The sequence below is a fragment of the Perissodus microlepis genome, chromosome 22, assembly GCF_051167445.1.
Source record: "Perissodus microlepis isolate ML-2025 ecotype Zambia chromosome 22, ASM5116744v1, whole genome shotgun sequence".
NCBI lineage: Eukaryota > Metazoa > Chordata > Actinopteri > Cichliformes > Cichlidae > Perissodus > Perissodus microlepis.
In genome coordinates this window covers 4,455,359-4,482,996 of record NC_140481.1, presented here as the reverse complement: position 1 = coordinate 4,482,996, position 27,638 = coordinate 4,455,359, and positions in this window count along the sequence as shown.

Below are 27,638 nucleotides of genomic sequence, written 5' to 3'. Positions count from 1 at the left end.
CCCTCCCCTGCCTTTAACTGTGGTGTTTATCTTCACGTTTCCACCAGCCCCTTTCATCTTGTCTTCCTCCCCCGTCTCCTCCCTCCTCCTGCTCTTCTTCTTCTCCTCCTCCTTTCTTTCCCCCTCCCACCCCACTCCTCTTCTTTGGTTTCTCTTCCCAGACAGACCAGAGACATAGAGAGATCCCCCCAGACACACTAGATCAATGGCGTTGATAGGAAGAGCATCTGAGAGCCAGGAGAGGAAATTATACGGCTGCGTTCACTGCCAGCAGATTTCTTATTTCCAAAAAAGCCTCTCATTCCACCCTCTCATTTTGATTTCCAGAGCTCTGATAAGTTCCACTGATTCAAACTTAAAAGGAGAGCCTGGCTGGCAGCATGATGCCACCGCGCTCTCCCTCATTGTCTCCTGTGCTTTGTGTGAACAATACCTACTTAATCAAGCTTTTACTCTTGCCCTAAGCTAATGAGAGCGAAGCATGAGCGTGAGCTGCAAGGCAGCCACGACACTGCTGGGAATAACTGGGGAGAGCATTTGTTTTGTGCGGTAGCATACTGTCTCTGTCATGCCCTTGTGTGACCTCTGGACATATTCAGGATGTGTGAGTCTGTGCTGGAGAGCGAGGGGGGCGGGTAATGCTGGATGAGTGACAGAGGGGAGCATCTGTTAGGGAAGTGCACTGGTAGGCAACTCATACATTATTCAGTGAATGGAGGAATAATACAGGCAGGAGGCGTGTGCATACAAATGTGTGTGTGTGTGTCCATGGGCGACTCATGCTTGTGTTTTTTATGGCTTCTGGTCAAGTGGAAATATGACCAAACGATCAATAAATGAGACGACATATTTGTCATGTAGGCAAAAGCGCCTGCTCTGTGTGTACTAAAAGGTCAGAATCAGCTTTACTGGTTAAAGTCTGTGTTAGCGCTATGTGATACTGCAGGTTTTGGTGTTGACCCGATACCAAGTAAATACAGGGCCAGTTTGCTGTTACCAACTACCAGTAATGGTACTTTTACTTATAAAGACAGCTTTTATAAAGTAGAGCAGTGCACCATCATTTGAATCATCATCAATTTGCAAATACTGAACACATTTTATTGACCGCTGAACCACTAAATGTGAGTTTAACTTTTCACAGTAATGAGTTAACACAACAAAACTCACCTTTCATTTTTTCACGTACTCGTGTATTTTGAAACTGTTTGTTTTTTTCTTTTTTCGAGATGTCTGTCTTTAAAGACAATTTCCATATATCGGGTGTATTTTTTTCCCAGTACTGATACAATAACTGATTTTACCTGAATGTAGCAGATATTTTGATGAGAGAGATTACAAGTAACAGCCCTGCCCTTGATGATCCAACCCTACTAACATGGCGCTCAAGCACCACTCACTGCACTGGGAATTGAACCCAGGTCACGAGACCGGGAATTCCGCGTGATACCGCTACACTAGCAGTGCCGACAAGTCTGAATATAGTCTATAGATAATCAGTCTGCTAAAACAAAAAAAAAAAAAAAAAAACTAGCTATGCTAATTACCAAAATTTAAATGTTAACCCATGCTTAAGATCTGGCATGAGCCAAGACTGTGCTGGGGGTCTGGGACTGGGTAGCATGAATAGCATGAGATATAGGACCTGGAGTCGCTTGCAGAAGCAGCAGCAGCTGTTTGCTGGCAGAAGCAGCTTAAACAGTGTGGCTTTTGTGAGATTTGCCAGCAGGATGCACAGGGGGTTATCCAAAAAGCTGGCTGAGTTTGACACCCCGGCTTGTGATAGCTAATGCTAGGCTTTACGATGAGTTTTTAAAGTGAGATTTTGTACGAGGTTAACGTATTTCTCTTTGAGTCCAAATTTGTTCTGACTTTATTCGCGAAAAAGTGACACTTCCAATATCAATGATGTATCAATATCAATATCATGATCTGCTCTGCCCTCTGATCCCACCATTCACTCAAAAAAAATCACAAGAAAGGAAAAATCACACACAAAGGAGACAGTGTTGGACTTCAGCTTGTGATCACCAGCTCACCAGACTCAGGTTCTCTTCTACACAGTCGTCATTTATGAAGTGCTTAAAGAAAAAGTGCATAAAATTCAGAACTTTTCCGAGGCAACAGTGAAAGCTTTGTGATTTTCCAAAAAAGGGTGTCCTCAAAAAATGCATTGCAAAAAAGAGAGAAAATTAGAGAGCCGATTAACCTGGAGCAGAGTCTAGCTGTGTGTCTGTGGTAAAACTGTTTTATTTTACTATTTCTATATCATTGTGTTTTCAGTACCACTGTGTGTTTGTAGGTATGAGCACAGTTGTTGCTAACTGCAGTGATCTAATTGGTTAGATATGTTTATTTGCATGTAAAAAATGTGAAAATTGGGTAAACTCATCCTACAAAATTGTGTGGTCGGAGTGAAAGGCTGCATGAAGAATATCCATCCATCCATCCATTTTCTTCCACTTATCCAGGGCCGGGTCGCGGGGTAGCAGCCCAAGCAGAGAAGCCCAGACCTCCCTCTCCCCAGCCACCTCCTCCAGCTTGTCCGGGGGAACATCAAGGCGTTCCCAGGCCAGCCAAGAGATATAATCTCTCCAACGTGTCCTGGGTCTGCCCCGGGGCCTTCTCCCTGTGGGACATGCCCGGAAAACCTCACCCAGGAGGCGCACAGGAGGCATCCTTGTCAGATGCCCGAACCCCCTCAACTGGCTCCTGTTGATGTGGAGGAGCAGTGGCCCGGATGGCTGAAGCCCACTTCCACCGCTTGCATTCACGATCTCGTTCTTTCGATCACTACCAACAGTTCATGACCATAGGTGAGGGTAGGCGCGTAGATCGACCGGTAAATTGAGAGCTTCGCTTTTACACTCAGCGCTCTCTTCACCACAACAGACCTGTACAAATCCATCTGTTGTTGATTCCAGCTCCCATCACTCGTGAACAAGACCCCGAGATACTTAAACTCCTCCACTTGGGGCAGGAACTTGTCCCTGACCCAGAGTGGGCACTCCACCCTTTTCCGGCATGAAGAATAGGTGAGTGCAAAAAATTTTTTTTTCAAATTATAGAACGCTAACATTCTGGCATTAACAAAAGGTATTCAAATTACTGCAAATGAATTACATGAAAATCTTATCAAAGTGTATGCTTAAGTATGCAAAAAGCTGAGTGTAACCTTCAATGTTTATAGCCTGAAAGAGAATTTGTGCTAATTTGTTTAGATTTAAACAAAACAAAACAGTTATTTGAATTCAAAGTTTAATTCTTCCTATATTAGCAACAAACTTGTAAGTCTATTACCTCCTTCAGTGCACTTTGATGCTAACAGGCGACATCTCTACTTGTCTTCAACCATCTGTCCTTTCCCTTTCTTTCATAGCCCCCTACCTCAGCATTCTTCAGACACCGCGTCAGGGGGGTCGTGGTGACATTGTCACACCGACCTCTGACCTCGTCCAGTCACTGAGCACGTTTCCCCTTCTTCTTTCTAGCAGAGCAGCTCTCTAGCTTTTCTTCATGTGACTCCATCCCCCCACTTTTCATACCAGTGACCTTCCAGTCAGTGGCTCAGGAGTGCCACTTCCTGCCACAGTCCAATTAAATCTTTCCCACAGTGCATTTCTTTTTTCTTTCACTGGGAGATAATGCACACCCTTGATGTCTGCAAGTTAAGTTGATATTTTTAACTTTCTTATTTGCCTTATCAATTTTTTTCCGTTTTTTCTTTTTTCCACTGATCAGTACTCTCGTTGTGTCCAATCCAAATCAATTCAATTCAATTCAGTGTTATTTATACAGCTCCAAATCCAAACAACAGTCGCCTCAAGGTGCTTTACATTGTAAGGTAGACCCTACAATAATACATACAGAGAAAAATCCAACAATCATATAACCCCCTAACAAGTCTGATTCAATGCACAGAGGTCTGTTAACACATAGTGAATGAGAAAGGTGACTTATGATGAAATACTCAATGCATCATGGGAATCACGCCGGAAGCCTATGCCTATTGCAGCATAACTAAGGGAGGATTCAGGGTTGCCTGATCTAACCCAACTATATGCCTAAAATTTTCTCTTTTATTCTACTCTATTTCCTCACTTTGCTGCTTTTCACTGCAGGGGTTATAGCTATTCTTTGAATGTTAAGTATATTTCTTTGCTGTTTAAATTCAGAATGGATTTCACTCACTCTCTCTCTTCTTTGCTCTCTGGAGTTAAAATCAGAAAAAAACAGAAAGAATAAAACAATGGCACGAGGACATGCTTTTGTGGTTGTAGGATTTCTCTAGAGGAGAAATCAGGTGTCTTTCTCAGAGAGTAAGCTGCCCTGTTATAGCTCAGTTTCCTCTGACTATGTGGTGCCTGTAAATTAGTGATGTGCGATACCACTGATTTACTTTCCGATCCGATACCAAGTAAAATTCAGGGTGGTATCGACGATACTGATCCGATACCGATACTTTGTACAAAAACTTAATGTTTTATTGTATTTCAAATAAAAGCTTCATAATGATTTGAGGACATCAGACTACTTGTTCTTATTGCTTAATAATGCAGAATTATCATATAGAAATTTTAAAAAAATACATTTAGTTGTGCGCTATTTGAACTCCTTGCCTGCCTGCAGCACTAACGGACTCCGCGAGAGACGTCTGTCTCGCCCTAGCAGCACCTGTCCTTCTCCTCCCCTTCAGTTCACCTCATCATACGCTCGTCATATTCTGTGATATGATTTACTCTGAGGTGTTTGACAAGGTTAGTAGTGTTACCACAACACCTCACTGTCTTGCCACATGTATCGTTTGTGGAAGAAAAATACGTCCACACACGACTCCGTTTACACTCAACCATTGTTGTGAGTGCACACGCCAGGGGCTGACACATTTATACAGCCGTGTTCCGCATATGACTATGAAAGGCATAAGAGGAAGTAGTTCCTTCCAGTTTAGACAATCCGAATTCTATAGTTTCTTTCCACTGTGTTCCTGTTAATGATAAACCAGAAATTTACCCCAAATTACTAAAATATCGATATTTTAAAATGAGAATCAATTCTAGAACATGAATTACTGGTATCGGAGGAATCGATATGTCAGTATCGATCCGCACACCACTACTGTAAATAGAAGCCCTGACTTCTCTATTAGCTTCAGATAACACACCACATTTGTATATACACAAATAAATACAAATGGATGCACAGATGAAAAAAAATGGCGTAAAAATTTTGATTGTCCTGAATGAAGCTTCCTGCTGTACAGGTAAAAAAAAAACAAGCAGTAGTCTTTACATATATATCCAGTCACCTACTATTGATTTCCATTAACAGAAACCAGGAAGAAGAACATTTCATTCCAAGTAAGTTTCCTTTAACGGCTTCAACACTGCTGTCAGTAAAGAAAGTGATGAATACATTTCTTTCATTATTCATTACTCCTCTCATTTTTGCAGGGTGAGTGAGTGCGGAAGATTTCAGTCACTTTGATAATGCTCTTATTTCTGTGAACATGCGGATAACTTTTTAAAATTTTCACATTAAGAGATATATACACGGTCATCAATAAGAACATGATTTATAGATTTATAGCAAATCTTTAAGCCACTGACCTTTACATTCTCGTTCAGGAGGAAGATTAAAAAAGTAAGGAGGTGATTGGTCAGTGTCTCACTGTAGAGACAGCCCATCGATTTCAGTTTGGTTGATGGAATTAAAATTAGATTCTCCTGCTTCAGTACAATTTCTAAGCTACTGATTATTAACTCATTATCTTTCATTAGGTTAGCAGGTCAACTCGGTGCCTCCTAATGTGTTTGAAATAATTGTGTTTTCTGTGGGGTTGCCACTAGTAATCAAATGATATGTTACTACTGGCTTACATAATCAATTCTTGCCAGTCCATTACAGCAGTCATCTGTGAGCTGTGAGTGGCAGGCAGCGGAAGCCGGTGTCAGTTTAAGATGAGTGAAAACATTACAGGGATTTCCAGGGGGGTAAAAAAAGCTTCCATATTCCCTGATGTCATCTTGGTCAGGCTAAGCCAGCATACTCGGGGGGGAGGGGCGGCTAAGCTGTTAATTGAATTTGATGGCGCATCTGCTGCCTTATGCGATGACATAAAACGCCACAGCCTCGTGTTTTCATACTTTATCTCTGCCTCGTCTGGTTTAACCTGATCTCTGTTCTCTCTATCGTTCCATCAGAGCATGCAAACATATGGATTGAAGGATTGCAGACCAGACACACACACACATCAATTTTACTCGCATACTCTTAGATAGATGTGATGTAATGTGTCAGCTGACAGCTATATCGAAGGTTCTTCGGTCTTGACTAAAGGTGTCAGTGAACAGCTGGTTGCATTTTGAGATTTAATAAGACACGTGCTGTTTTAGAAATCAGCCGATAGCTAGCCACTGTGAATGGTCATATAGATAAAATGAAGTCATTCCTTTACTTTGGTCATCAAGTATTAGCCTACTGTAACCTGTCTGCATGTTATCTGATGCTGAATTTTAGCTGTATATTAGAGCTTTGTGGACAGAACTTATAATGCTGTGCAAAAGTCTTCAGCCACTCCTTATTTCTTAATATTTTGCTGGGAAAATGGGAAACGGCTGCAACTATTTATTGAAACATGCGCGAACATACATGGAAATATAGGATATGAGGCAAAAACAGAGTTTGTACACTTCTAACAAGCTTGAAAGTCAATATTTGGTATGGCCACCTTTTTCCTCAACACAGCCTGGACTTTCTTAGGTGTGCTTTCCTTTTCAATTCTTTAAGTCGTCTTCAGGAATAGTTCTCCAGGCTACTTGAAGGACATTCAAAGCTCTTCTCTTGGCTCTCTTTATTGCTTCAATGATGTTGATGTCTGGGTTCTGAGGAGGTCAATCCATGACTGATAGAGTTACACTGTGTGTTGTTCAATCCAGGTATGCTTTTACTGCACTGATTGTGTATGTGGGATCATCGTCAGGTTGAAAAGTGAAGCACTCAAACAGTTTCCTGATGGTATTGCATGGTGGATCAAAATATGGTGGTGTCCCTGAATTGTTTATAATTCCATCAGGAATAATTTATAGCAGGCTTTTATTTCACTGTAGCCACCAATACCAAAAGTTCTAACTATAACATTTTTGTTTTCCGGTAAATGTAAGCAAATATTTGTTCATGTAGTCTAGTTTTAGCAGTTTCAGAAGATGGATGGATGGGCTCTGTAAAAACATAAAGGCTCAACACATAGACAAATGAGTAAAAGTATGTATGGTTTCTCTTTTTGAAGCTTTTCCAACGTTTCAGATTTTTGGTTCATATTTGAAAGTTCATATTTCCTGGGTTATTATCAGGACAAACACTGGCAGCATGTGTACAGTGCGGGATGGCAGCTTGCTGGCCTGTTTGTAAGGAACAATGTGAGAGAGGTCACAGACACAGACACCAGAGAAAAGACGAGGATGGAAGGAGAAGATGAATGAAGCGGAGTGTGGAGATTGAGAACAAGAAGGAAAGCAAGGATTGTGGAGAGATGTGAGCGCTTTGCCCTGGATCAGAGAGTATTGATCCGCTGTCAGGTCCCAAAAGATGGATCACGAACCCTCCTCCTGCCTTCTCATCCTCCATCTTTCCCCTCATGTCTAGTCCTTCTCCCTCCTCCTTCTTTCTTCTTCACTCAGCCATTCATTTCAGTGCTCTTTACCCAGGCCTGGCTGTCAGTAGAGCAAGACGAAAGATAAAGATTTACATTCCTTGCTGTCTTTTATCCCCTCCTGCTATTCTCAAGAGCCAAAACATCTCTTTATCTCTGTCCATTTAGATCCTACCAAATATATCCATCTCCCTTTTCTACAGGTACTCTCACATTATCCCTGTCTTTTTGTGATGTAGTTCAGCAATAACTGCTGAACTGTCACACAAACGCATGCAGAGAAATTCACTAACCATCCGACAAACAAATAAAAGGACATCCAACAACCTCTGGTTCTTTTATACACGGGTATCAGGTTCAATAAAGAGAGGAATAGAATAAAGAAAAATATCTCTTGCCAGGGAAGCCATTGTCATCCATCAAAAAGGTATATCAAAATCTGCTTTCTGCATTCGCTCCCTCCTTTTTATCTCCCTACCTTCTATTTATCATACGCTGATAGTTTACAGTAATGGATTAATGACTCAGTTATTCTATATGATACAGAAGCAGAGGATGGCCCTGGTAGAGGATTTGGTGCTTACTTCTGTTATCAAGTGGCTGCAGGATTGTTTCAGAGGATAACAACTGGCCAAACCCACTGACTCCCCTCAGGTTTGCAAGTCTGGACTGGAGTAAGAGGGGGAGCTGTACTGAAGGGTGATGAGGGTGAGACGTAGGCAGGCAAAGTGAGACCAAAAACGAAAGAGATAGCATGTAGATTGGGTAAAAGATGAAAGAGGTATTAAAGTATGCTGTTATAGAGACATTATATAAGGAGGAGACCTGCACTCAAAGAATCTTGAACAGGAATCTGCAGGGAAACTGTGAAATCCTAAAGATGCAGATTGCCCCGCCCATTCCTCCAGAAGAGCCAATCAGCAGTCAAAACTAGAAACTTACTAGCCAGTCATGTTGTATATGCAGTTTTTATGACTCCGTGACCATAGAAAGTTTTTGCCACCAGCAGACAGGAGTTACAAAAAACACAAGGTGACAGGTGTCATGAGTCAGGAGTGAGACTCACAAAAATGAGTACACCCCTCACATTTTTGTAAATATTTTATAGTATCTTTTCATGGGACAGATTGAAGATATGACACATTTATACAATGTAAAATAGTCAGTGTACAGGCTGTATAACAGTGTAAATTTGCTGTCACCTCAAAATAACTCAACACACAGCCATTTATGTCTAAATGTTCAAACTGTGCCCAAAGTGTGAATATTTTGTGTGGCAACCATTATTTTCCAACACTGCCTTAACTCTGTTGGGTATGGAGTTCACTAGAGCTTCACAGGTTGCCACTGGAATCCTCTTCCACGCCTCGATGATGACATCATGGAGCTAGTGGATGTTAGAGACCTTGTGCTCCTCCACCTTCCATTGAGGATGCCCCACAGATGCTCAATAGGGTTTAAGTCTGGAGACATGCTTGGCCAGTCAAGTACCTTTACCCTCGATTTATTTAGCAAGGCACTGGTTTTTTTGGAGGTGCGTTTGGAGTTGTTATCATGTTGGAATACTGTCCTGTGGCCCAGTTTCTGAAGGGAGGGGATCATGCTCTGCTTCAGTATGTCACAGTACGTGTTGGCATTCATGGTTCCCTCAATCAACTGTAGCTCCCCAGTGCCAGCAGCACTCATGCAGCCCCAAACAATCACCCCCCCCACCCCCCACCCCCCCACCCCCCCCATGCTTGACTGTGCACTCACTTTTATGAGATAATGTATATCATAGCTATTGCAGTTGCTACGATTGAATTAATTGCAAATTAGATCTAAAAGGGGGGCGTTTAGCATGTGGTCAATTTATATGAACACCCTCATATATGCTCACAAGTGCACTATACCCTGCTACTATGAGATATTTTTATCTGCACATGTCCATTCCTAGTGTTGTAAAATCCTTCTGGAGTGATTGTGTTCACTGTACCTGTAACCTTCAAGACATCTGCAAAGTCAGAGTGGGAATGTAGGAAAGAAAACAAGAAGGCTAGTGAGTGTGGTGTTGAGACTAGAAAATAACACACACAGATGAGCACATGCATATAAACCACCCAGCAAAGGTCCAGGCCCTGAGAAATGTCCTGCAGCGGGGTTTCGAGTACAGCAGAGACTGGATCTGCTCCACATGACACACAAAGATGAATGGAGAGAACTAAAAGAGGAACGGGAAGAAGTGCGACTCTGCAGTTCTGCCTACACAACAGACAGATCTGCATGGCTGCATGTATAAAAGGACAAACAAGAGGAAAGAGAGGACTGAAGACAAGGAGGAGGAAGGAGAGCAAAGAGGAAAAGGTGGGGTGTTGTGATTGGTGCTCTCGTTTCGTCGTCACTGTGTCCTCTGAATGTTAGGACAGGAGGCTTGCATCAGTGTGTTTGTATTCATGTCATTAGCGGCTCCACAGTGTATCATCAGTTCGCGCTTGTTGTTTTGTGTTAAAATTAGTATCTATCACAATCAGATATGCTGGCTCACAGTGGCTGCATAAGACAAAAAAGAACATTTGCACAGACTCAGGGCACAAGTTGTTATGATACACATTTATATCCTCAGTGCAATTTATTTAAATTAGTGTGTCAAGTGTGGGCTTGACTCAGCTCAGTCATCCAGCTCATTCTTTAACCTACATAGTGCATCGTGTGTATTTTCCTTAGCTGAGCAAAGCTGAGTCAGTGAGTCATTCAAGAGAGGCTGGTCCCCGCACTGCACGCTATGAGATGCCTGAGATGTGCTCAGGAGGAACATTGCAGCTAAGGCTCACCATATATCCAATGCAAAAGCATGAAGAGGCTATAAGGGGGGAGAATCAGTAATCCTGTGCTTGGGAACGATAGAAACTTTACCGGGTCTAAATTTCCTGTGTTCTTGAAAGAGAGCAAAATGGAGCTATGAAGGGGATCCATCTGTTTCTTTAAGATCTCCAGAATCAAAACTGATTGTTGTTGCTCGGTGTCTGTGGGATGTTATTGTAGCTATTCTTAATTCCTCTTGTTCTCTTGTTTTTGCTGCCCCAAAGTGGCCTAAGAATTAACAGAAACTATATGAAAAGGATTCTTTCTTACATTTGGGGCCAGTTATTTAATGGCAGCATCTTCACAAGCGCTAAATATAAATCTGGCTAATTGATTGATTCTGTGTCCAAATAAAACCAAGAAGATTAGCGACACATATGTATACCCGTGGTGCTTGTGCCTGTGTTTGTGTTTATGCATGTAACAGTATGTGGAGGGACGAACGGTCACAGAAAAGCTTAAGCTCGATATGATGAGAGTCAGCAATTGAAAGATAATCCGATAACAGTTTGAGCGTAAGCATGTGTGGACACTTTGTTTTAGGGAAGAATGACGCACACACAGTCACGTTTACAGTGACTGCTTGGTGTTACATCGTTCATATGGTCATATGAGTCACGTGTTATGCAATAGTTTAGTTGGAGCCTTCAGACATCACAAAATCATAGGAAAATTTGTATAATTTTAGCATTTGCAAGATTTCATAATGCAGAGTGTTTGTGTGCCTCTTGCTATCTTTTGTGCTTGCTGATGCAGTTTATGTGGAAAATGACTTTTTTATCAGTTGAAGAAGTCCAAGGTCCCCACAGTGATCCATCTACCGAAAGCAATTTCGCAAAAGAAAGCCAAATCCTCTGCTATCTGCTTTGTTGCATTTGTCTCTGTAACACGTAATCGTCCTCATCCATCTTCCTGACGTTAAGACAGGAAATTAATTATGAAGCCAACTTCCTGTTTAATGAATCAACAGACACACAAATACACATGCATTATAACCAGAAAGAAAGGGAAAAAAATCATGACTGCAGTCCATGTGCTTGGCACTTTAATGCACAACACAATGGATACACTGCACCCAGATTAACAGCACATTTAGTTCTTTGTTGTAACACTGTGAAAAAAGTCCTCAGACCTGGAGAGCCAAACAGGTCGTATCACCCACTGACACGATCCGTGTAAGCTTTCCAATTACTTTTCAACAATTAACTGCTGAAAAAGAATTAATAGTTGGTTAAAGTTTTGCTGGTTTTAGACTAAAAAATAACTTGTTGAAGACTGTAGAACGGCAAGGGAAAGGTCATCTTTTGGGTTCAAATAAGGACTTTGCTAAGGTTGGAAGATTTCTTGTCAAGGTTGCAAACCTGCTAGAAATGCTGATCTTTGTAATGTGAAACAAAGACTAATCCATCCACCCTGGCCTCCTACAATGACTTACTGACTCTTTAGTTTACATTCTTGAGCTTGACCTTGGTCCTGACAGATTTCTACCATTATAGGGTTTTGTCATTTTAACTTAAAGTAACATTTTTGTGGACTTTTCTTCTTTTGCAAAATATCTTTTCTGTAACATTTAACCAGGATTTAGAATAAGCTCCTATTACAAATTTCCTAAGGGAGGGCAAACAAGGATTACTCAAAGCACATGAGACTAGGGCTTTTCCCAGTCATTGGAGTCTTACTATGATGATAATGCCAAGTTAAAAACACCTCAAAGTCTGGTCAACAACAACAAACAAAACAATGAAATAACTGACATTTCACATCTTTAGCCTTGTAATTGCTGATTTTGATCAGAATATTACTCTAGCTTTTACTTTTAGAGTTGTGTTTTTCTTTCACGTCAGTCTTTTCTTATAATTATCTTATAATTTTATGGTTCTCCATTTATGTAGCTTTGTGGCAATGCAGAGGCTACAAAGACACACTTGCATGCAGCCCTCAGTAAGGGCAAGAGTTTGTAACCTCACAACAACAAATCTCCATGTAGAAGGCTGGTTGACTGAAATATCGGCTTGATCAGCAAAGGGAACAACAGAAGAGATAGAAGTGTGGAAATAAAAACATCAGAGATCATCAAATGGAATGGAAATTATTTCTGTCTCATCTGCAGCAAAGCTAAGCCAAAAGATTACCAGCATGTGTCCTTGCTACAACATAGACATGGTTCTTCAAAGCTCTGTGTAGCACCTATAGCCTAGAAACATTGTACCATGTGAGGTGCTGTAAATGGTAAGCTTTACTTCTCCAACCAACTCTTCAACAATGTCAGGAAAAGAGAAAACCTCACAACAACCTTTATTCATTTAGTGCAGAGGAAAAGGTACACAGCACTGGAACATGTGTTACAGTGAAATCTTTGTGACTGGTTACCGTTGAGCACTGAGTTTTTTAAATTAACTAACAATGAGGTGGAGTTGTTGCTGCGAGTAACACAAAAGTACAAAGTTGCAAAAGCGAGTGAGAGTTAAAGAATTTGAAGAAAAGCTATCTGAAGCATGTACAGACTGGGCTGTCAAAATTTTCCTTCGGGGGAAACGCCGTCTCAGTGTGGACATGAGGCCAAAACGGAGAGAAAACGATACGTTTTCAAATGAAACCGCATTCGTGTGGACGTAGCCTAAAGAGAAGATACAGGTTTATCTACCAAAACAGGAAGTGAGGACAGTAACTAAACAGGAAAACACAGACATAAGAATGAACTTAACACAGGGGAAATCACACAGGAGGATGAGACTGGAATCACTGAAGGAGCAAAATAAACACCAGTGCAAACTGGAGCTAAGAACCAAAGGCTGACCATACAGGAAAATCAGGGAATAAACAAAAGAAATAACCAACCTGAGAATATTTATTAAAAAATGTCAAAGTCCAAAAAACGTAAACACACAGTGAAAAAGCCAGCGGTCGTGACGGTTCACGGTACCTGTCGTCATTTACTTCACAGCAGCCACAGGTGTGAGTCCACACCGGGGTCATTTTCTGCTCACTTGACCTACATCACACACAGGTTACCCACAAGGCTTAGCTGGTTACACCTCAGTTACTGTATGCATGAGTGTGGATAATGTTGTCACGTTTATAACTAAACGTTCGACTTGAACTCTGATTCGAGATCTTCAATTGATGTTTGAAGGTTCGACCCAACATAAGACACAGCAAATCAGGGGACAATTAAACACAAAAGGGGAGAGGGAGGAAGAGAAACAGAGAGGCTTACGTAACCATACCTCAAACTATGAATAATGTAAAGTCTCTGTTTACTGTTTTCTATGAATAATTCACTGTTCTAGTGTGTGTGTGTGTGTGTGTGTGTGTGTGTGTGTGTGTGTGTGTGTGTGTGTGTGTGTGTGCGTGTGTGGGCGTGTGTTGGTGCATATTTGGTTATGTTTTTAAATGTGTGTGAGAGAGACAGAGAAAGACAGAGAGGAAGATCAAACAAACCTAGACAAAACACGGGCGAGGTAGGTTCTAAAGATTTGCTTTGAACTGGCAAAGTAAAGAGAGAAAGAAGCAGACCGAGGTGAATCAGAGAGCCAGTCTTCACTTTACACGTTTCATTTTCTCACCCTCTGATCTTTCTCTTCTCTTGTTCAAACTCATCCACATCATGAATGATGATGACTTCATTTTAAGGCCGCTCTCCATGCACCTCTAGGATTTTTCAGTTTTACTGACTTTTGGGATTGGACCTGCTTGTGTGTGTGGACCAGTTTCCACCAATAAACAAGCTACTGCTCAGTTACTCTAAAAACTGATCAACTAGCTTGACTCCCCAAGATCTATTCCTGTCAATTACAGAGCCAGAGACAGTAAACATGGAAAAAAACTGCCCTGCAAGAGGCTTTGATTCAGGATATCCATCATTACAGATAGATTGTCTCACATGCCTCTGAGACAGTCCCGCAGGGTGCAAGATGCTAACAACCAGGGCATACATAGAACGCCATAACCAAGTGGCTGCCGTAGTATACAGGAACATCTGTGAGAGTATGGTCTTGAAGTCCTTGGGTCAAAATGGGATATGCCCCTCAAGATAGTTGAGAATGAGCAAGCTAAGATCCTGTGAGATTTCCATTTACAGACGGACAAACTGGACATGGTAGTGGTGTACAAGCAGGGAAAGACAGCCATAGTGATAGCTGTAGCTGTGCCAAGTGATAGGAATATCAGAAAGACAGAACATAAGAAAAATCCCCAACACTTAACAGTATTCTTAAACAGAGATTTGTCATCATCTCTGTAACATCCCATGGAGTTCTGGGGCACTGCCTCTGGATTTGCAGACTGGGGTGATGGTTCCCCTGTTTAAGAATGGGCACTGGTGGATTTGCTCCAACGATAGGGGGATCAAAACTGAAGGGGGGTCTATGCCAGAGTAATGGGGAGGAGAGTCAGTCAGTCACTCGGACTCAGGAGGGACAATGGTCAGGAAACACTGGACCGGCTCTTTATCCTCTCTAGAAAATTCAAAGTGGGTGTGAGTTTGCCCAACCAGTCTACATTTGATTTGATTTGTTGACCTTGGGGTATCCTGTTGGGGGTTGCTTCAGGAGTGTGTGTGGTGTCTGGCTGATTGTTACAGCCCATGCAGTTGCTGTACTACGGCAGCCAGAGCTTGGCTAATATCACTGGCAGTAAGTCGGGCTCGTTTCCAGTGGATGTTTGCAGCTTGTTATGGATTCTGTTCATAGTTTGGTGAGAATATGGTTCTCAGAAAAGGGTGGAGGCCCACTCTGGGAAAAGGACGAGTTATTGCCCCAAGTGGAGGAGTTTAAGTATCTCAGGATTTTGATCACGAATGAGGGAAGAGAGGAAACCATGATTGACCAACAGACTAAGGACACAGTGGATGGATATCATTTCAACCCATACAGAAACACAAAGATCAGCCACACATATGGATATAGATATGAAGGCGTACACATGCTGCTCCACCCACACACTGGATGAGCGATGGCACTCCATCTGGTCCTCATACTGCTATGTGTCATAGTAATCACAGGGGAATGACACGGACACAGAGGGATGAAATAAAAATGAAGAAAAAAGGACCGAAGGTGACACAGATCAAGGTGTGACGGCAGAAATATCTTTGTGTGAGCAATTTTCTCATCCTGCCCAGAGCTATTTTTTAAATCTTTCCCAGCTTGCTCCACACAGCAGGTGCACAAACATGCTCACAGTTTTTCCATTTCTTTCTCCCTCCTTTGTTTTTTTATGCGTTCTATCATTTCTTTACTGCTGACCTCCCTTTTTTTAAAAAAAATCATGCTCTCAGATTATTTGTCCATGCTGAAAGGCGACAGAATAGACACTTCTGAAGCTTTTTTTTCCTGTCTGTCGCGCTCCACTGTGCTGAAAAATAGAAAGAAACAGACATCAGAATCACTCTGTCCTGTTATTGTTTGACTGCTTTTGAAGGTCTAGCAATATGAGGTGTTTTCATAGAGGTTGTAAAGATGAGTGAGTGCTTTAGCTCGTCTACCTGTTCTGTCAAAATGGAGACAAAGAGGTAAAAAAACAAACAAACAAAACAAAACGTGTGTAATGGCAGCAGTCCCTGTGTGTAACCTTTATTTGCCCCTACAATAGAAGTGTGGATTACAGATGGGGACATTTTTCACGGTGCATGAGCACACAACCCAAACGCAAATTGGGTTTGCGCTCTGTAGGAGAGCTGCTGGTCAAATGCATCCAGCTGAGGAAGTCACCCTGCCACCATATGTCACCCACACACCCAATCCCCAATCCTCATTAGTCACCCAGCCTCTCTCTTCCTCAGCCACGAGGTCCTCTAAACTAAACCGTCCTCACCCCTCACTCGCCAGCCCATCCATCTCATCTCTTGCTCTCTGCTGCGCAAAACTATTCCCATTCATTACAGGGTGACATCATCGCCACGCAACCTGACACTGCACTGCAGCACGGCTACTCCCTGAATAAGTAACCCGAGAGGCCGACCGTCTACAACACCGACACCCAAAACTGAAGTCGACCTATGACTCAAGTTCCAGTTCACTCATTGTTGTGACAGAAGACCAGAAAAACGCTGTCTGGCTCAAGGCTCTGACTTTATTGATTTAATTTATTACAATCAAAAAGGTTCGAAGGTCAAAGATTATAAGTAATGCAAATGAATGATCAGGAATCAGCCCATGATAAATTATTATATATGTCCCAGTAATTCAATTTTTTTTATTTGAGGTAATGTGGTTATTTTTTTTATGTAATCGCCAGAAGAGTTCATGCACATCTATCAACAATTGTACAGAAAAGACAATATAAAATAACTACATGCATCCTGCTATTGTATTCTTTGGTAAAAATGAATTTAAATTTTTTTTCTCTGGCACAATAACACTGGATGCATACATAAAAACAATGTTGAAAAGCTGCTACAAAGTAGCACAAACCCATATCCTGACTCGACTCTGCTGATGCTGATACCGGCTCTCTCATGTGCTCCACTGCAAACAAGACAAAACAGCAACTTCACTTTGGGGCTTTATGGCTTACCAAATGTGTTTGTGTAACAGAATCAGATATTACAGTCTTTACGCCTTATAGTCAGCTCCACTGTGGGTAATTAACCTGCAGACCACTTTGCTGTATGACAAAGCCTGGAGAAAGAGAGACGCTACGAGCCGTGACCCAGGATGTGGAAGGTAATTCAGTCTGAAATCAACCTGTCGTCTAACAAAGTTTACTGTCTACAGTCTTTCCCAAGATTAATGGTATTCACTCTGTATGACACATTGCACAGTGATGTTAGTCTTTTCAGTTGTCAGTCAAAGAAACCTGACATAATAGCATCAGTGGTGACACTAAGTGAACTTTCTCGATGCTCTGCCTGAAAGGGAACTGGCTAAACTGGACTGTAGCAAATCATCTCTGCCATTTCATTTATATTCTTTGACCACAGTGTGTTTTAGTTTATTGTACATGTACCGTGGGTACACATTTTACGCTGGTATTTCTGTGGGCCTGAAGCATCTCTGTAGGTGTGTGTGTGCTTAGGTTGCCACTGTTCCAAGGTGTTTGGCGAGTTTGTTAGTAGTCCAAAAACAACATTTTAAAGAAGTGCAGAGTACAAAGTGGCTGAGATGTGAATTTAACCACCAAATCCAAGCTCGTGGTTCTTGGTCAGAAAAGGGTTGATTGCTTATTTTTGGTGAGAGACAAGTTGCTGCTTTAAGTGGAGGAGTTCAAGTATCTTGGTGTCTTCCTTATGAGTGAGGGAGAAACTCAGCCAGTGGCCTTCTACTACCCGTATCTACAGTGAGCAACACTAGTTTACTAAACAACAGTCCACCGATCACTAGTGTCAGCAAAAGCCAGACTTCAACTCCTCATAAGAATAGCTGGATATAACCTTACTGTCATGGTCCTGGGTCATTTGATCCAGCGTTTTGAGTTTTCTTGTGTTTTTGTCATTTTGTATTATGATTTATGTTTAAGTCCACTTTGTTAGTCTTAGGTTTATTCTATAGTACCTATTTTGTTCTGTTTAGCTTTGGTTTGTTAGATTCCCCCTTGTGTCTTTGCCGTCTGTGTCTCCCTCTGTGTGCCTGCGTTTATGTGTTTGTGTGAGTTCCTGTAACTTGTTTCCCCTCCTTGTGTTTTATCCCATCATGTTTAGCCTATCTATATTTCCCCAGCCCCTCATATCTGCTCTCTCTGCCTCAGGTTCCTTCGCTCCCTCTCGTCTGCCTCTCCTTCACTCCTGCATCATGATCCTCCGTTTCCTGTTTTATTGTGAAGGTCTCGTGTTTCCATGTTCATTCTGTTCAGTTTTGCTTCCCATGTCTCGTTATGGTTATTCGCTTCAGCTGTGTTCCTCGTGTGTTCTCACTTCCTTCTGTGTATTTATGTCAGCATCTCCCTCGGTCCTGTGTCACGTTCTCCCTCATCCATGGTTGTGTTTCCCTGTGTGCCTCATTGCCTGTTAGCTATAATTTCCCAGTCTAGTTTTGTATCGTTTTGCCATTCAGCAAATAAAGCTATTTGAGTCTGCGTTTGGGTCCTTTCCTGCCTGCACACAGCCGAAATCCTGACATTTACCATGATAGGATGTAAACTGATGGTAGATAACATTAGATTATCAACTATTAAAAACTGCTAAGACTGCTCCACCAGTTTCCTCCTCTCGGCTCATAACCTGAAATCAGCTGAAGAACTTTTGCAATGCAAGTAACATCATATTTGTAGCTTGCAAAGATAAGCGTCTGGACTTCTTTAAGTTACTTGAAGACGTTTCACCTCTCATCCGAGAAGCTTCTTCAGTTCTAAGGTCAAATGGTGGAGAGTCCCAGATATAAACCTAGTGGGAGTATCCCCCCACAGAGGGACAAAAGGACCCCCTGATGATCCTCTAATCGCCTGAGCCAAGGTGTGAAACTGGGTGTGGGTCCCAATCAGCCAGAGTTTCGGGTGTGTTCATTGTGAAACCTGGCCCCACCTTATCATGCGAATTCCTGAGGTCAGATGGCCCAGGATGTGAGTGGGCGTTAAGGCGTCTGGGAAGGGATCTCAAAACTGGATTATAGATGGCAGAGAGTTGGTGTCGTAAACCCCCGCCTCTGTTCAAAGATGGTCGCTCACAGTGGACATAGATGGCTTCTTTCACTCCTCTTTCAAACCATCTGTCCTCTCTGTCCAAAATGTGAACATTGGCATCCTCGAAAGAGTGACCTTTATCCTTAAGATGCAGATGGACTGCTGAGTCTTGTCCTGTGGAGGTGGCTCTTCTGTGTTGTGCCATGCGCTTGTGAAGTGGCTGTTTGATCTCTCCAATGTAGAGGTCTGGGCATTCCTCGCTGCACTGTACAGCATACACCACATTGTTAAGTCTGTGTTTTGGCGTTTTGTCTTTCGGGTGAACCAGTTTTTGTCTGAGCGTGTTGCTGGGTCTGAAATGCACCGGGATGTCATGCTTGGAGAAAACTCTCCTAAGTTTTTCTGATACACCGGCTACATAGGGGATGACAATGTTGTTGCGTCTGTCCTTCTTATCCTCCCTCGCTGGTGTCTGGTCTTCTGATAAGGTGGGGCCAGGTTTCACAATGAACACACCCGAAACTCTGGCTGATTGGGACCCACACCCAGTTTCACACCTTGGCTCAGGCGATTAGAGGATCACCAGGGGGTCCTTTTGTCCCTCTGTGGGGGGATACTCCCACTAGGTTTATATCTGGGACTCTCCACCATTTGACCTTAGAACTGAAGAAGCTTCTCGGATGAGAGGTGAAACGTCTTCAAGTAACTTAAAGAAGTCCAGACGCTTTTCTTTGCAAGCTCCTTTGACTACGATGACCTGGATGACTGAGAACCTTCACAGACATATCATATTTGTAGGTGTAACTTGTTAGTACAGTGGTGTGTTACATTTTTGCATTACAGAAAAATGTGATGTAATTACGGTAACATGCAATTGCCCAACACTGATCTTTGCAGCCCTCTCTAATTGCAAATGCAGTTACTTGTGATTTAACTATAGCAACTATTGACTGGTTTATAGTTTAGTCAGAGTGGTAACCATCCAGGGTGTATCTTGCCTCTCACCCTAAGATGGATGGATTGATGGATGAACGAGTGACATGTGAAAACACTCAGTAAACTATCTGCAAGCGCTGTAACTTTGTGGGTGTGGAGCATGACTCTCTGACAGAGGCTTCAGAAAGGAGGGTGCTGTCTAAGTCCAGGTCGATATTGGACGGTCCTTCACACATCTCATGTTGGACAGCTGCAGGAGAACGCTCAGCAAAAGACTCTTTCAACCACGGTGCATCATAGAACACCACAGGAAATCATTCCTACCTGTGGCCTTCAAACTTTACAACTCCTGCTTTTAAAACCTGATAGACTATTTTAACTTGCGATATCATGTCGATATTGTGCATACCACTGTTTTAACTTCATATTAACATTTAATTCAATGTGGGACTTGTGAGCATTTCTGGGAAATGAGTGTTTTTTCCCTGGGATTAATAAAGCATTCTGATTCTCAGGTGTCTTAGTTAGGTTTGCCTTATTTTCTATGTGCCCACTCAAAACAAAAAGGAACAATAGGTACATCAAGGCAACACAACAGACAAATGAAAGAACTGATGGTTGATGGAGCAAGCAGACTCACATTCTCCTTGAACTCCCCACCCCACCCCACCCCACCCCACCTCCCAGCTGCCACAGACGGTGCGTTTGGAAAAGGTTCAGCAGTTTAATTCAGCGAGGGGTGATGGGGTGTGGCGCTGATGGGGCTGAAGTGAGTATTTAGAAGAAAGGGGCAGAGTGGGACTGGAGTGCCGCGCTTGCTTTCTTTTCTCTTTTGTCCCATTTACAACCATAATTCATTTCAGCATCACTATGGAAACTGAGAGGCTATAATCAGAGAGTGGCGTCCTAAATGGGGCCTGAACAAAAAGATAATAATTAAAGTAAAGGCTAGAAACACACTGTTGACTTTGGTGAAAGATGTGGAATTTAAAAAAAAAAAGAACAAAAGTAATGATTGCCATTGTTCAACGTGAAAGACTGGATAAATTAAGTTGTGAGTTTAAGTGCAATTTAGGATCCTTGATCATTTTGGAGTTATTATCCTGGAGACAATAAATAGGCAATCAGTCACTCTTAATGAGGACGTGATTGGGACCACTTTGGTGAATGAAAGGCTAAAGCAGCTTTGCAAAGACTTAAATCGCTTTTCATTGACTGGGATAATTTCAGCAGAGCCGGTGTCGCTTTGTGTCCAGATTTTACTGCGCACTGAGTGCTGTCAAAAAAATACATCACAAAAAAAAGCCTAAGGTTTAAACACACATAGTTAGGCAGTCAAACATACACCTCTCAACACGGGGAATGTTAGCGGCACATCATGCAGAGTGAGGAGAAGAGTGTTTTAAGATAAAGAACAAAGGAAAGGTTTTATAGCCGGATTAGAATATTAGAGATTTATATACCTTTATTTGGTATAGTGTCTCAAACATAGGAATTCTAAGAAAGTCTAAACTAAAACTCAACCCCAGGCCTGCATCAAACTTGGAACCCCACCATCCAAGTTTACAACTGAGAATTTTAAAGAAAATTGTTAATTACTAACAATTTGGCACCATTAGGAATGTGCGACACATAATAAAAGACAGAATGGCAACGGCCCCATCCTGTATGTGGTGCGCCTCATATGGTCAGCTACATAAGTTTTCTGTTATTTGTAAATGTTGATCTACCTATAAATCATAAGCTTTATTACTTGGAGCAGCGTTTAAAACTACACATTTAGACAGTCTCTAAAGAAGGGCTTTTGCTACAGGTCAGACACTTTAATCCTCACCGTCAAGCAGATTCAGACAGAGGCTCAGAGTAATGTGGACGAAAGCTTTATTTACAACACACGAAACAAACACTAGAAATGGTAACTAGAGAATATGAACTAGAGCTATGGACATGAACATGAGCTAGGTGCAATGATTCTAAACATGGGCTAGGAGCATGAGCATGACCTATGGTATTCCTGGACTTGGGGTGGCCGTGAGCATGGGCCTGGATTGGCAAAGCTTGGTGGGGAAACAGTGGTTCGAGAGCTGGTGGAGTTTGCATGTGGAGTCACACAGGAGGGGGGAAGCACTGCTGTGAGGTCTGGGTGAGGTCTGAACATCTGAACGAATAGATCCAGAGTTCCAAACGTTGAGGCAGGCAGGTGAGGGTGGAGAGCATACCGAGGATGGTTATCGGCTGCAGTGGAACAGAAAAGACCAGCATCCAGGTGAGCTTGTTTATTGCAAGGCGATGGTGTGGTTCCAAGAAACAAATAGGTTAGCAGACGGTCTGGCGAAGGCTGATCTGAGCGCTGGTCTTAAATACAGCTGGTCTAATGAGCTCCAGGTGGGAACCCTGGGAGGAGTGACGATGACTCCACCCAGAGAAGGAGTGCCAGGCACTGTGGAAAAGCACTGTGACTCACCCAGACCATGGCACTCACATTAATATCGATAATAAGGGTTTTTCCTTGTAACCATAGAAATTAAGATATTTGTGTACATGTTATTTTTTCTTGAAACCGCCGCTCCTCACAGTGTTTACTGGACATGTAACTCTGACAGAATAAAATATGACTCCTTTGGTCAGTTCGGTGTGTTTCGTGAGCTGGATGGATGGATACATAGACACGCTGTAACGGCTTGCTTTTATTAACCGATTTGATGTTGGATGATTCAGGTTAACAACAAGTGCGCTGTTTTTCTTACCTTCGTGCATTAATTAAATTGCAGTTTGTGGTGTCTTTTTAGACGGCTGAATAAATTAGTTGTGTTGTTTCACGGTGCAGAAAGAACCCTACAGCACTTTTTTTTCTCTTTGGTTATCATCGCGTATATCATCAAGTATTTCCAACAGATCATGACCAGACATTTGGTTTCTATTGTACATCTGTCTTTTAACCCTTTAAAACCGGTCGGAGCGGGCACGCTCTGTTTTGCGTAACTATTTTAAAATCCCGGTAGCACTGCAACCACGTAAGCTAGCGCAATAATTTTTTTTGAGGAGTTGTACTTACATCTTATGCCATCAGCTTGTCCTAAGTCACAGTTTCCTTCCACATATAGCTTTGCAAAAACTGCATAAAAAGCGCTTGCAGCAACAAATACATAATATTCCAGAAACACGCTTTGCCGATCCGATCAGCTGTTTGTAACACTTCGTCAGCGTGAACTATCGCATGCCCGCCATCACCTGCCCGAAACCGGAAGTGACGTCATTTTCGCGGAAATGTAGTTTTTTACCATCAGGGCCTCATGAGTGTTTTTAAAAGTTATCTTTGACTTTATGACTTTCTGTGTCGTTTCTGGGATGCTTAGGACTCATATTGCACTGCTGGAAATAATTTATTTTGATGCATATGCTGTTTTTTTGCAAATTTGCACTATAATATTTATTTTTGTTTTTCCTGCAGTATATAAAAATTGGTGTATTTCAAAAATAAAATTATGAAGACACTCAAAATAAATTTCCTGTGGTGGAAAATATTTTGTGCAACTTTATTGTATTTACAGTTTTGAAGGATAAGCCTCTTAAATTTCTCTAACTAGAAATATATGTTAAAAAAACAAAAACGATTTTCAATTTTTTTGTAGTTTATTGCACTTTTTTGCAATTTATGTAATTACTATGCACTTAATGTATACATATTATTAAAATTTGGGCTATAATGGTTGTATTGATGTATAGCAACTTGAAATGCTCCCAAAAATGGCATTACGGCATGTAAAAATATAATATAAGCTCTGGCGGACTTGGTTCTATGGTAGGTCTTAAAGGGTTAACGTAGTGTTACTCATCCTGACTAGTCCAGAAAATGTTAAGCTGCACAGTGACAGGGGGCAGCTCTGATTGGCACATGCAGTCACATGGTAAGGCACTGGTTTTTACTGAGAGCTTAATTTGCTTTTGCTTTGCTTTTGAAATGGTGGAGCCTGCATTCCAACTACTGCAGATGGCAAAATCGTGACTGAGATTTAAATTTGATTAACTGTGCAGCACTTTAAGCCACTTTCACATTGGCTACACTTGTCAGACCTGAAGGCTAAATCTTGTGAATACAGTCAGTGGTGTACAAAATAATATAGAGGAAGAAAAAATGCTTCAGTTCTTAAATTCTGACTTTTTTTATTATGATTATTGGTATTTTTAATGTTAAGGATTAGTTCATGACTGCTCTGGATAATCAATAATTACATGCTTTCAGCCGCCCAGTTTATTAGACATATTACACATGTTAAACAATATGTAATTACTAGTAGTGCCGTTATAGACTTCATAATACCAAAACCGCATCAATAATACGCATAGTTTGGCAATGCCACCAAAATCTTCATAGTGATTTTAAAGCACAGATGTCCACCTGGCGTATTCCAACTTTAAAACAATGTTTTAATCACACTATGACCTTTTGCAGAGGTCGGGTACAAATACATATAAATCTACATGAGGGGTGAAAATGGAGGTTAAAATAGCCTTTATAACATGAATTTTTAAAAGGTCTAGATGCTGTCTATCGAGATTTGGTGTATGCGCTTACACGTATAGTGCAAATACATCAGTTTTTATGAAATAGAAAAGTGAAATCTTCTGGCATGAGTGAGATGTTATATGCACAGCAAACAAGCAAAGCATATCTTAATTTTGCATTTAACAAAACCCCCATCTATCTATTTTCTTGTGGTTATCCTTTTCAAAATGAAGGGTAACAAAATATTATAATCTATACCAGAGAACGTGAACGACTGCATCAAAATGTAAGACCAAAATGTAAGGGCCACTGCCTGTTTCCAAAGAGCCACGACTTCAACCTCTCAGATGAGCAGGCAGATTGATAAGATATGGACAGACGCCCCCTCACCTTGGTGAGCAGATCGGTACCGCAGCAGGACAGACGGACTCGTGTCCAAAGCACCCTGGGGAGGTGTGTGTGTTCAACTATGTGCATGCGTGACAGACGGCCAGTCTGCAGCCCCCTGCAGACGAGGAAGAAAGAGGCAGAGGGGAAAGCAGGAGTGGGTGAGGGGCTAAAACAGTACACCTACAGAGGAGGAGAGAGATAGATGAAGGGAGGATGATACTGAGGGATGATGATGGAGGGTCCTAGCGATGAAGCAGGGGCTGAGGTGGGAAAGAAGCAGAGGATAACAAAATGTTAAAGTGCTGGGCGAGAGAAAGATTAAGGAAGATGAAAGAGATGCTGGACTAGAAGGATAAGGCAATAAAGAAAAAAGCAGCAAGGGGGGAGGTGATGTGAGAAGGTGGTGTAAAAGCATGGATGTGTGATGGAGGGGGGTTAGTTTTCGAGAAGACACAAAGAATAAGATGAACATATTTTCTCTGCTTTTATGCTAGTTAGAACATCAGCACTACTAAAACACCCACCTTTTAGGGCTCATGAGAAGCACTGATTATTTCAATTATACACTTTACACACAGCACAGTTTTGTGTTTTGGAGGTTTTTTTTAAGAAGGTGCTTTAAAGCAACACACTGTTTGTTTGCACTGAAAGGTTTTTCTGTCTTGTGCCACGGTCGGGCTAAATGTCCACACGCTCACCCAACTCTGACCTGAAAAAGCTGAGAGGAGACAAAGACGCTATCCTGGTATCACACACCCGTTAGCTCCAGATAGCCTTTGCAGCCAAATGCCATTTTTGTTGCTTCCTGTGTGTGTTTTGTTCTGCTGCTCTGACCTTCAGAGCCCGAGTACGTGTTATTAGTTTATGTCAATGTTGAGTCAGAGATTTATTCTCTCACATCAAATATTTCCTATCAAATACACACACACGTAATAAATTAATCCTAACCTTCTAATGTAAGATTTTTGCCTTTCGAAAAATGTTCTCCCCTGTCTTGGTCAGTAGACAAAAGAAAAACAATCTGAGGGACAAACATCAAAAACACTTCTGACATTTTAGTTTTTCTTCAAAACAGTACAGGGGTTAGCGTTACTTTGCACAATCAGATGTTAAGTGAATATTTATGGACTATTTTGTGGAAAAACAACATGGGTGGGGCTAAGCTGACACATCAAACTGCATAAAAATCAGATGAAGGAGAAAATATCTTTCATAACGTTATTCCCATCACTTAGCTTAGTTATGTGTGGAACTGACTTTGCACGATCACATCAGAGTGTATGTATGACTAATGTATTTTTGATTGGTAGTGATTAACAAGCAAAGCGAGCACAGCATTGATTGTATTGTTCTTGACGCCAACCACCTCCTACCACACTGGCAGGAGTCCTTCCACTGTAGCTTGTAATGAGGAAGAATTGGAGCAATTAAAAACACAGCAATGCTGACTTGTTCATGCTTCACTCTGCTCTGACCGGTTATGGACAGTGTGAAAGGCTTTGATTGCATCCATCTAGAGGTTTGAAGGTACTGAAGTCGCATACAGTGTATGTGTCATTGTGAAGACACTATCCAGTATTATTATTTTGATACATTTATATGAAGAATTTAGTAAATTAATCAAAAAACTGATTTCACTGATTTATCTTAGCAGTTTGAATATAAATCTTAAAGCTTGGACTTTATTTTATGGTAAAGGCTTAAAGATGTTGATAGAGTTTAATCATTGATTGTGGGCGTTGTATGTAACCAAAGAGCCAGGTCCAGGATCCAGTCATCTGACAACCATCTGACCATCTGGTTGCTAGGGAAAAATGTGTAGTACATAGTAGTGGTGCAACGGATCAAAAGTCTCACGGTTCGGATCGGATCACGATTTTTTTGTCATGGATCAGATCAATTTTCGGATCAGCAGAAGAAAAAAAAGAAGACAAAAATTTAACTCGCCATTTACGTATTTAAGTATTTTTTGCCTATTAAAAAACATTCAACTCAAGACTCATTCCACGCAATTATATAAAAACAAATTAAGGTGCAATATAGGGCAGTACAGGGCTTCGTATCTACCACTCCGCTGTGATATAATGAGCTGTCATGGTCACGTAGCTTTCCGTTGCCCTGGAGGTCCACCCATTTGTAGTTAGGGCAACAGAAGATGCCTGGGACAGCTCAGCCATAACTTTAAACTTTTCCTGCTCATACATGCTTGGAGCGATCTTGTCACTAAAGTGGACGCATGACGGGATGTCATAGCGTGGCTCAAGCACCTCCATCATAGTTTAAACTAGTGCTGTCAGCGTAAATCTCGTTAAAATGACATTAATGCCATAACTGCATTAACGCGGCAAATCTCCGTTAACTAGTTACCACGAATCGCCCCGTGCGTGGGGCTGCACGGCGTCAATGCGTCAACTAACGCGTTGACTAGTTTAAACCCCTTGTTTTGCACAACGGAATACGGCCTCCCGTCTGCAGCTAAACACCCCCATTGGGCAGCAAAGGGCTGCTTAAATACCGCAAAGTCCTCTGCTCCTCCACTTGGACCGCTAGCGCTGAACGTAGCTATCACTTGACAGACTGACCATACACATACTTTTTTCTTCTTTTTTGAATCTTCGGATCACGTGCGTGCCGAACCGTGGAGTGGGATCGGTCCGGATTACGGATCAACCGTGATCCGATGCACCACTAGTACATAGTCAGCTAATGAGTGGCTGCTGGTGGTTGCTCATGTGAAATCAGTTGCAAAGAGCCAAC